The following is an 11,593-nucleotide window of genomic DNA, read 5'->3' as shown; positions in this document are numbered from 1 at the left end:
AAAAATTACATCTTTATACATTATAATTTACAACACAGTTTATAACTCTTTCTTAATGTGTGTGTGTGTGTGTGTGGTGGGGCACACTTTCAGTGCTATGGCAGGTTATTTTTAAGTCTGCCTTATCCTTCACTCTCTGTTTGGGCAGAGTGTCATGGTCAACCAAGTGTGCAAAATCATGCCCTTCTTAGATATTTTCTGGACATGTTCGCAGCCCTCGGTACATACACACAGCCTTGTTTAGACACATGGCTTTCTTGCTTGCCAGAAATATTCAGAGTTTTCAAAGCCTGTATGGACATGTCACCCCCAAGTTTTCCTTTTAAGTTTTTTGGTCTCTCCTTGTTAGTCACAGTTGGTGATGCTGCCTCAAGCAGCGGCAATGGGAAACAGTTGCCACTGATTATTTTCACAAATATTCTATAAATAGGGTTGTTTTCACAGAGTGAGTTCTGAGTCATGTTAAAGAAAGACAAGCCTGAGAATAAAGTTTTTCAATGAGCTTCCAGACAGATCAAATGGTGACAGTTCTCTGGGGACAGAGCTTTTGGAGCTCCAAACCCCTTCTGTTTCTGCTAGACAGTCAGTGTCTGCTAGACCGCTGTTTTTCGCTGATGATAGAGCTTTTATTCTCATGGTTTCCATCTGATAGCTTTCTTTAATGACTAGAGAAAAGACAAAGATGAAGTTGTCACTTATTGTATTAAAGAAAAAATACAAAGGAGGTATTATGTCTTTAAAAAATTATGAGTATTCTTGTTTACAAAGGATTTTATAAAAGAAAAATTAACATCATCTTTCACTTCTACCAGAGACCAATAGTGATTTCTCCACAGTTCTGGGTGAATGACTGTCCATGAATTGCAGAGAATCCTTGTTCTGAAAGATCCAACCCTCTCCATATTGATTCAGGTATAGGAATAGTCTAGGTTGATATTATTTTCTGGAAGCACTTGGGTTTGCTCCATAGTACATGAGTTAAATGCTTTCACCTGAGGTGAATTTTCTATTACTGAATTGGAAAATACCACAGGAGTAGCCTGAGTGTATAAGGATGGTTATGACAGTTGGACTTCTGGGTGTATTGCCAAACACATTTGATAAGGGTGACATCTGAGTTCTCAGCTACAGACCAAAATTTCCAGCCAGCATCATCTTTGGTTTTGTTGAACTCAGTAGACAGCAACTATAAAAGAACACACACACACAAAGCAAATATACATACAAAAAAGCCAAGCATAGATATTATTTGAACTTTATTAGGATGAAGCTAGAATAATTGACAATTCACTTTATTCTGAAGCTAATTTCATGGGGGTTGGAATTTAATTCAAACTTGTACTATTTGGCTTTCTATCTTTTTCTTTAAAGGAAAAGACTGTTCTCCTCAATTGAGTAAAAGATGATGCCACTGAGGGCCTGATATTGTGGGTTTAACCTGATATATTTAGCTTTAATCAGTGATTAAAATTTTTAGTCAGTCAAAAGAAAAGTTATTTATGATTTCATTATTCTTTTTGCCTTTTTTAAACATAAGAAGAACTGGTTGTTTTGCTTTTTTTCCTCTTATTTCTTTGGTGCTTTAAATCTTTATAAGATAAAGTTTGAATAATAATAAGTCTTCCTTGATGGGGGTACTGATGTAAACTAAAGTGGTCAAAGTTGGTATGTTTCAGAGAAAGAAATAGCCAGATGCAATGTTATTCAATTCTCTAATCAGATCTGGGTACTGGGTAGCTAGGCATGCTTCTTTGTACTAGGAACCTTAGCACACCTGAAGGTCAAGATTGCTTTTCTGCTGTTACCATGGTTTAGGCTCAGTGCAAGTTGGAGTTTCTGTTTCCTGGTTAGTGCGACTTTGTACTCACCACTAGAACTGGTAAGTATTTGCCTAAGTTATTAAGGAGAGCAGCAGCACTTTAGAAATGTATGAGTCCCCTGGATTTACCCATGGGCGTGTCTTACCATTGGTGTTGGTGAGGTGAACGATAGTTTTGGTTTTGTAGAAAACTTTATGTTACATGGTCCCTTCCCCAGCCTCTCCATAGAAACACGTGAATGTGGCTGCTGGTTTATGGAGTGGGGAATATCCATTAGTCTCTGGTGGCCTGAGCCAACATAAATGATTCCTTAGAGCAGTGAGACGGAAAACTAGAAATCTAACTAGCTATATGGCAGACAAGGACTAGACTTCGTTTTATAATTAACGTGTGAGGTGGGAGCATTGCTCCTGGTGAGGCTTGATGGTCTCTCCATGTCGCGTAGCTCACTGGGTGTGAATGATGTCTGCTTGTTTATCTGGAAATGTGAAAGTTTGCCTTTGTCTTATCTTTACACCTCATTGCTCCTCCATCTCCTTTTCAAATCTCATTTAAAAGGTATTTAGATATTTTCTCCTTGCTCATCTTTCTTAATTTTACTCTGCCTCCCTTGATGGCCTTGTGATTTCAATTTCTAACATTATTTTTTCCAGGGTATTTGCCAGTCTTCTTCTTCTTCAAGTCAACCTTTGCTATAAAATAACTTCAAGTTATGAAACTCCACCTCGTATGTGGAAATATAATTGTAAAGATAAGTCCAGAAAATAAATTGGTCTCTTATGAAATTGCATGGCTTCCCAGGTGGTGCAATGGTAAAGAATCTGCCTGCTAATGCAAGAAATGCAAGAGACCCAGGTTCAATTCCTGGGTCAGGACTGTCTCCTAGAGAAGAAAATGGCAACCCACTCCAGTATAAGAATACTGGAGTATTCCATGGACAGAGTAGCCTGGCAGGCTACAGTCCATGGGGTCACAGAGAGTCTGACAAGACTGAGCATGCATGCACATATGAAATTGTATTAACTTAGTTATTAATAGTTTCATAAACTAAATTATTAGTGCAGTGTGCAAAAAAACTTATTAGGGAATATTTATAAATTACAATTTGTAAATATTCTGAAATAAAATGATCTTTTTTAGAGTTTGGTCCCTCTCTTTACAGTAAGGAGTTATACTAGCCAGAAGAGGTGAGGGGGTTAATTAGTCTGTGAGAATGTTAGGCAGGTAGGAGTTTCCTGAGGAGTATGGAAAGGAATTTAGAAAATTCTGACCAAGATTTCCTGCCATGAAATTGAAAGAATAATACTATAGCAGTGTCTGCCAATATTTAAACCTCTTGTAGCTTCTGCATGTGTGTCCTTTCCTTGTTAAAAAGACTGTGGGAGGAGCTTCCTTGGTGGCTCAGTGGTATAGAATCCATGTGCCATTGCAGGAGACACAGGTTCAACTCCTGGTCCAGGAAGATTTCGCATGCTGCATGGCAACTAAGCCTGTGGACCAGAACTACTGAGCCTGTGCCCTAGAGCCCAGGACCTGCAACTACTGAGCCTGTGTGCCTAGAGCCCCATGCTCCACGACAAGAGACGCTATTGGAATGAAAAGCCCTCGCATCACAACTAGAAAGTAGCCCCTGCTCTCTGCAACTAGAGAAAACCTTAGCAGCAATGAAGACCCAACACAGCCAAAAATAAAAATAAAAATAAAGAGCTGAGAGATAGAGGTCCGGAAGGGGACCATGATAGTCACCTCTGTTCACACCCCTGCTCTCTTCAAATGCAGGGGTACTTGAAAGATTGGTGAGACCAACTTTGAGTTACCTTCACCAATTTTGTGCATTCTACTGGATCCACACTAAGGTCAGTTATTTAGTTTTATTTGACTGGTTGAAGACCCTTGTCCTTAGTGTTTAACTTCAGTCACAAAATAGAATATAGGCACTGGCAGAATCTGGTCCAGCATTGTTGGAAGGTACCATTCTAAAAAAAAAAAAAAATCAGATTTTCCCCCAAGTCTCCAACTCTTAAGAATGAGCTTTTTTTTTTTTTTCCCAAAGGCCCTTTATTCCTTGAGCTAGTCTCTGTTCACTGGTAATTGGCTTGCTAAATCTCTCAGGTATGTTGTAGGTAATCCAGACAAAGAAGTGAAGTGTGTTTGTCTTTCTCTACTGTGAGTAAGCTGAGCACCTCAGTTTCTGGGCTACCTTCAGTTTGTGAGTGCCAGCATGTTTCTCTGTATTGTTCTTGGCATTATTGGTCCTGGAGAGACTATTTCTTGGCTGGATGCTGCACTGTAGGAAACAAGGGTTTCTGGCCAATGTGGTGCCATTCCAAGGAGCTCTGCCTTCCAGGGAGAGGCTTTCTGTGAAATGCAGGGTACTACTGCCTTGAGAGATGTCTGTCAGCATTTCAAGGAGACTGAATCTGATCAAGCAGAGCTTTAAGAGCAGGTGAGAAAGTGAGGTAGATTTTCCTCCACACTACTTGCAAAAGGATTTCAGAACTTGGATCCAGAAACTTGTGTATCAATTTTCCCCAGCGAAAGAAGGCACAACTTTAACTTAGGCTTGCTCCAAAGTGTTATTTATTTGATTCATTGGTCTTCTCTGTGGGGAGAACTACGACATAGGATTTAATTTTCTTGCTTGTAGTGGGATTGTGGGGAGTCCCTTTTGGAGCAGATCATCTCCAGTGTTTCTTCCTCGTAAAGAGCCTAAAGAAAGGCCAACACGTTGAAATGAAAGAGACTGACATATACTCTGGTATGTTGTCGTGGTTTTCCGAATTCAGTCTGTTGAGTTCCAGGATCCTATGGGGGTCTCCCTAAGGATTTAATTTTTTTTTAATTCAAGTATAGTTGATTTGTAATATATTAGTTTCAAGTTTACAGCGTAGTAATTTGATATTTTTATAGATTGTGTTGTTTAGTGGCTGAATCATGTCTGACTTTTTGAGACCCCATGGACCGTAGTCTGCCAGGCTCCTCTGTTCTTGGGATTCTCCAGGCAAGAATACTGGAGTGGGTTGCCGTTTCCTTCTCCAGGGGATCTTCCCAACCCAGGGATAGAACTTGCGAACCTGTGGCTCCTACATTGGCAGGCATGTTCTTTTACCACTGAGCTACCAGGGAGATTACAGTCTGTATAATTTACTAAAAATATTGACTCTATTCCCTGTGGTGTACATTCTATCCTTGTAACTTATTTATTTTATACCTAGTGGTTTGTACCTCTTAATCCCCGCCACTTATTTTGCCCCGTCCTCCACCCCTCTCCCCTCTGGTGACCACTAGTTTGTTCTCTGTATCCCTAAGGGTTTCTTAAAGGAAGGTTGGCTGATGTTTAATCTCTGTCTGCTCTATTATCTTCAGATCTCATCATCACTGTTTTTAGAGATGCGGTTTTAAGTCATAACTTCCTGTCCTCAGAATAACACAATGATTTGATCTCTGGTCTTCATCCCCTTCTTTTGCTGGTCAGTGTGTATTGACACCTATTCTATGGAAACAGAAGTGCCTGAGTTTCCCTCTGCCTCGGTGAGAGAACGCTTTGTGCCTTTGTTACTTCACTCCCTCTTTGGTACCTGGTGCCTCTTGAGAGAATGAAAGGTCACTTTGCTAACAGCAATAGTGTGAGGGCTAGTTTTTTAAAAGAATCTGGTTGCTGGACCACAGATTATTTCTTGTGCTGCTCTGTCTGGAGTGGTTTTTCTTGCTCAGGATAAGCTTTCATGAATTACAACGATTTCCCAATGGTCTGTCTTGTCCCCTCAGAGTATCTTTCAGTTCAGTGCCCTCAGATGATGATGAGTATGCCTGGATATGAAAGCTTTTGGCTGAGGCTGAATAAGCTCACTCTAAGACAGATGTTCAGTCTGTAGAAATGTAATAGAAAATCCATTCGGTATCTCATCAGCCCCAGGTTGATGATGTGATTCAACTTCAGGTGCTTTGTCTTCAGTGTAAACTTTTTCATCTATTGCTTTGAAGATGGAATGATGGTTTCAAATTGGATTTGGGATACTGATGGAAACCTGTGCCTACTTCATTGCTCCTGGTGGCCAGCACACTTGTCATTCTTGTCACCCAGAGAAAAGGCAACATTTTACCTGCTGAATCCCCTCAGGTTTCCCTTCTAGTCAATATTTCTTCCCTTTTCTCAAGATCCATGCTGTTGAGTCCTTTAGTTGCTGTGATAGGTTATAGTCATCCTTGAACTTCTCCCTTCTTTCTTCTCTTCTTCCTCTCCCACCTGCCCCATTGTGTGCTGACAGGAAAACCTCAAGTGCATTTGATCAGTGTCTCCATTTTTGATGCAAGTCACCGGTCTCTTTATCTATCTATCTACTTATTTATTATTTATTGGCTGTGCCCCACAGCATGCAGGGTCTTGGTTCCCTGACGAGGGATCAAGCCCATGCCTTTTGCAGTGGAAGCAAAGATTCTTAACCACTGGACCACCAGGGAAGTCCCATCAGTCTCTCTCTTAAAAAAAAATAAATTAGTTTATTTTAATTAGAGGCTAATTACTTTACAATATTGTAGTGGTTTTTGCCATACATTGACATGAATCAGCTATGGGTGTGCATGGGTTCCCCATCCTGAACCCCCCTCCCACCTCCCTCCCCATCCCATCCCTCAGTGTTGCACCAGCTTTGGGTGCCCTGTTTCACGCATTGAACTTGGACTGGTGATCTATTTTTATGGTAATATACATGTTTCAATGCTATTCTCTCAAATCATCCCACCCTTGCCTTCTCCCACAGCGTCCAAAGTCTGTTCTTTATATCTGTGTCTCTTTTGCTGTCTCACATATAGGGTCATTGTTACCATCTTTCTAAATTCTATATATAGACATTAATATATTATATTGGTGTTTTTCTTCCTAACTTGCTTCACTCTATTAAATAGGCTCCAGTTTCATACACCTCATTAAAACTGATTCAAATGTGTTCTTTTTAATAGCTGAGTAATATTCTATTGTGTATATATACCACAGCTTTCTTATACATTCTTCTGCTGATGAACATCTAGGTTGCTTTCATGTACTAGTTATTGTAAACAGTGCTGTGATGAACATTGGGGTACACGTGTCTCTTTCAATTCTGGTCCTCGGTGTGTGTGCCCAGCAATGTGGGATTGCTGGGTCATATGGCAGTTCTATCGGAGAAGGAAATGGCAACCCACTCCAGTGTTCTTGCCTGGAGAATCCCAGGGATGGGGGAGCCTGGTGGGCTGCCATCTATGGGGTCGCACAGAGTCGAACACAACTGAAGTAACTTAGCAGCATGGCAGTTCTATTTCCAGTTTTTTAAGGAATCTCCACACTGTTCTCCATAGTGGCTGTACTAGTTTGCATTCCCACCAACAGTGTAAGAGGGTTCCCTTTTCTCCACACCCTCTCCAGCATTTATTTTTTGTAGACTTTTTGATAGCAGCCATTCTGACTAGTGTGAGATGGTACCTCATTGTGGTTTTGAATTGCATTTCTCTGATAATGAGTCCATCAGTCTCTTTTAAAAACACTTTTCCTCTAGGTCTAGTCTAGAGTGATAGATATTTCATAGAGGAAAGAACAAGGCTGATAGGAATCAGTACACACTGGTGTATCTACACCAGTTATAACATTGAAATGCATCTTAACTAGTCAGTAAATGGCCCTTTTATTTGAGATTTTGGGTACTCCTGCCATTTTGACTTCCTTGCCCCTACCCTGGAACTCATCCCTTGGAACATCCCATCAAGAGGCATTTCAGGGCATCCAGGAATCCACTATGGTTGGTTATTGCCCACACAAACCAGTTATGAATATTTTGAGCATTGCCCCTGGTTATACACAAAACATAATTTATTGGTAGAACTTTCTAGACTTTAACATGGATATCTCTTCTAGGGACCAAAATTTTTTCTTGAGAGGCTTGACTTTGGGGATAGAATATCAGTCTTCTTCAGGGGATGAAGGTAAATGTCATGTTAGAAAAGAAGCATCATGTCTATATCAATCCAGTAGTCATTTAAAAGCAGCTTTTCTGACCTAGGCTAAAGCCTTCATAGTTTTCTTGATATCATCCTAAGATCTCTCCTCCAAGCAGTATTTGAAGACAATTTTACTTTTGAAGTTTTGGGCAATGGGAGATTGTATATTTAAGAAAAGTTACCTCCATGTCATTAACAAAAAGTTCTAATCTTCCTTAGAAATTTTTGGAGAGCTTCTTAATTGTGACTTCTTTGTTTAGTGGTGTGGCTAGAGGAGATGGATTTTACCAGCTTCCAGGAATTAAAAGGGGCTTCCCTGGTGGCTCAGTGTTAAAGAATTCGCCTGTCAATGCAGGAGACACAGGTTTAGTCCCTGGGTAGGAAGATTCCCTGGAGAAGGAAATGGCAACCCACTCCAGTATTCTTGCCTGGGAAATCCCATGGACAGAGGAGCCTGGTGGGCTACAGTCCAGGGGGTTGCAGAAAAGTTCAACATGACTTAGAGACTGAACTTAACATTTTTTTCAAGTAAAAAAATGTGTCCTCTGTTTGGCATTTTAAAAAATGTGATTCAGTCTGCACTGTACCCATAAGCTCTAGAGTTACATTTCAGAAATGGAACAAACTCACTTTTGTGTGTCAATATGTGATTTTATGGATGGGAATGGATGGGCACATGCCCGTTGCAAGCCCATTCGTTCCTCTCAGTTCGAAAGCTTCATTCTGAAATGCCTTTAACGGAAGATGTTTGTGTGATATAGAGGTGCTTGTTCACTGTACCATCACTGATGGGCTGCATTTTGACCAAATGACTAACTTTGCAAATAGACTATTTATGTCCAGTAGGAGCACAGCTTCTCCACCAAAGTGCATTTTTAACGATCTACTTTAAGAGTAAGTGGGTTGAGAAGTAGCTGTCCAGGAATCCGATTGGCTGGCACCAGTGTCACTTCCCATAATTACCCAATAAACCATAAGGGCTTTGTTGGCACATTTATTCACGCCTGTCATGTCAGACCAGCTGCCACCCAGCATCCCAAGTCTACTGCTAATATTTGCTTTACAATCTTTTCGGAGAAATGTGGTGCCTACCTACCTTTGAAAAATCTTTGTGGGGAAATTTGGTATCCATGCACTGCAGATTTCACGATGGACTGTTGTGCTGTTAAAAAAAAAAGTTTTCCCTAAATAGCAAAAATTATGAAAATCATGATCTGGACTAAGCTGCTGTATTGAGTTATTTTTTAGAAATGTTTCACTTTTTAGTACATCTAGGATCTGCGCTAAAGCACGTAGATAGAATCTAACCTAAAAGATGCAAATTGTGAATTCCATCTTGAAACCAACTCTTGAAACTTGTGGCAACAATCACTTAAAAAAAAGAAATATAAATTTAAATTTTATTCTGGAGGGAGGAAGTAACCTGCCCTGTTTCTACAGTAGAAAGAAAACAAAGAAGCTATTGATATGACTCAGCAGATAAAGAACCCACCCGCAATGCAGGAGGCACGGGTTCGATCCCTGGGTTGGGAAGATCCCCTGGAAAAGAATATGGCAACCCACTCCAGTATTCTTGCCTGGGAAATCCCACGGGCAGAGGAGCCTGGTGGGCTATAGTCCATGGTGTTGCAAAAGAGTCGGACATGACTTAGGGACTAAAGAACAACAAGAAATCAGAGAAGCATCCATACACTAAGTATAATTACATTTTCCAATTTATATGAAGTTTTTCATGTGTATCATAGACCAAGGGTATTCTACATGATTCTTATACCATTTTCTGAGGAGGAACAGAAAACTCCCAAAACTATAGTCAGTTTAGTATATTTAGGGGAAACACATTTCTTTTCTTAGGAATTTAGATAGTTTGGATCTTTCACTTATGCCTTCAGATCTTTCTCCTAAGATTTCAGTAGCTTTTTTTTTTTTAAATGGAAGGTGAGTAAAGAGCATTGTCTATGGAGCCTGCCACTTGTTGCTGACATTTAAAGTAATTCTACCTATTTTCTCAGACTACTGTGGCACTGTCTGCATTATCACATAATTAAGTGGAGCATGGGAACAGTGACATACTGAATAAAGAACATGAACATGAAAAGCTAAAAGAGCCAGCTCTCTCAAGGCTGTCTAAGCCTTCCTGAATAGAAGAGCTTCACTTTCAGGAAACTTATTGAGTGACTGTGCATTAGTGTAAAATAAAAGCCCAGTGTTTCTCCAGCAGGATATCAGCCCTGTGGGCATGAGACTACTGGCCATGGGCTAACATGAAACAGAAGCGATTAAATGCACTTGACAGTTATTGGCTGAAGAAAATTCAGGAGATGTGATAGCACTAGAGCCCCCAGAAATAACACAATTAAGCACACATTAACCATATGTCTCAAGTATATTGAGAACATAGCAATAGAAATGACCAGGAGATGACCTTCACCCCAAACTGGAAGGTGGATGACAAAGTCCATATTGGTTTGGAAACTAAAGGTAGAAAAAGAGATTAAAATTTGTAAGGCACAGGGATGGTGGTGGTTTGCAGTGTGGGGCCCCATGAGGACTTGATAAATAAAGGGCCATACTAGAAAAATGATCTCAGTATCTCCTATGGAGTAAGTGAAATTAAAAGTAGCTTTTGTGATGGACCTAGAGATGATCATACTAAGTGAACTAAGACAAAGACAAATATCATATGATATCACTTATATGTGGAATCTAAAACAGTGATACAAATGAATGAGATTTACAAAACAGAAACAGACTCACGGACTTTGAAAACAAATTTATGGTTACCAGAGGGGAAAGGTGTGTGGGGAAATAAATTAGGAGTTTGGGGTTAACATATACAAACTACCATGTATAAAATAATCAACAAGGACCTACTATATCGTACAAGGAACTCTACTCAATACTCTGTAATTACCTAGATGGGAAAAGAATCTGAAAACGGATGTGTGCATGCTAAGTCACTTCAGTCATGTCCAACTCTTTGCTACCCCATGGACTGTAGCCCATCAGCTCCTCTGTCCATGGGATTCTTCAGGAAGAATTCTGGAGTGGGCTGCTATTTCCTTCTCCAGGTGAATCTTCCCAACCCAGGGATTGAACCCACATCTCCTGCATAGGCAGGCAGATTCTTTACCACTGTACCACCTGGGAAGTATAACCTTTTAAAATTGTGAATCACTATATTTTACAACTGTAGCTTGTAGAATATCATTTAGAAAAAGAAGTAAAGGACTTCCCTGGTGGTCCAGTGGTTAAGACTGTGCTCTCCCAAGTGGTTAAGACTGTGCTCTCCCAAGTGGTTAAGACTGTGCTCTCCCAAGTGGTTAAAGCTCAGCTTCGATTGCTGGCCTGGAAACTAAGATCCCGCCTGCGACACAGCAAAGGATAAATTAATGAAGCAGTTTAATTTTAAGAAATGAAATCCCCAAAGTATTCTAGTAGTAATGGCAGGGTAAAACATTTTCTTATAAATATGTTTATAAAGTTGTAGTTTTGGTAAATCCTACAGAAAATTAAATAACATATACATACACATATATGTATGATGCTTAATATCTACAGATGCCTGATTGAATATTATTGAATGTAGAATCATAGATTTTCTGCTCTCATTTACCACATATTCTGCCTCCAGTTTTAATATGAGCACCGGTTGTACAAGCTTTCCAGCAGTAGGAAAAATTTCATGTTTTATATTAACTCTGCTTCATTTCTATATAATTTCTGTTTTGTTAGCAAATGGAATAAAGATTTTTATTTACTTTGTAATAGGTGCCTGGTACAGCTTAAAAATACTTGATCTT

This window comes from Capricornis sumatraensis, chromosome 11 (assembly GCF_032405125.1).
Source record: "Capricornis sumatraensis isolate serow.1 chromosome 11, serow.2, whole genome shotgun sequence".
NCBI lineage: Eukaryota > Metazoa > Chordata > Mammalia > Artiodactyla > Bovidae > Capricornis > Capricornis sumatraensis.
The sequence above is the reverse complement of the archived record's forward strand: the minus strand, read 5'-3'. Positions refer to the sequence as shown.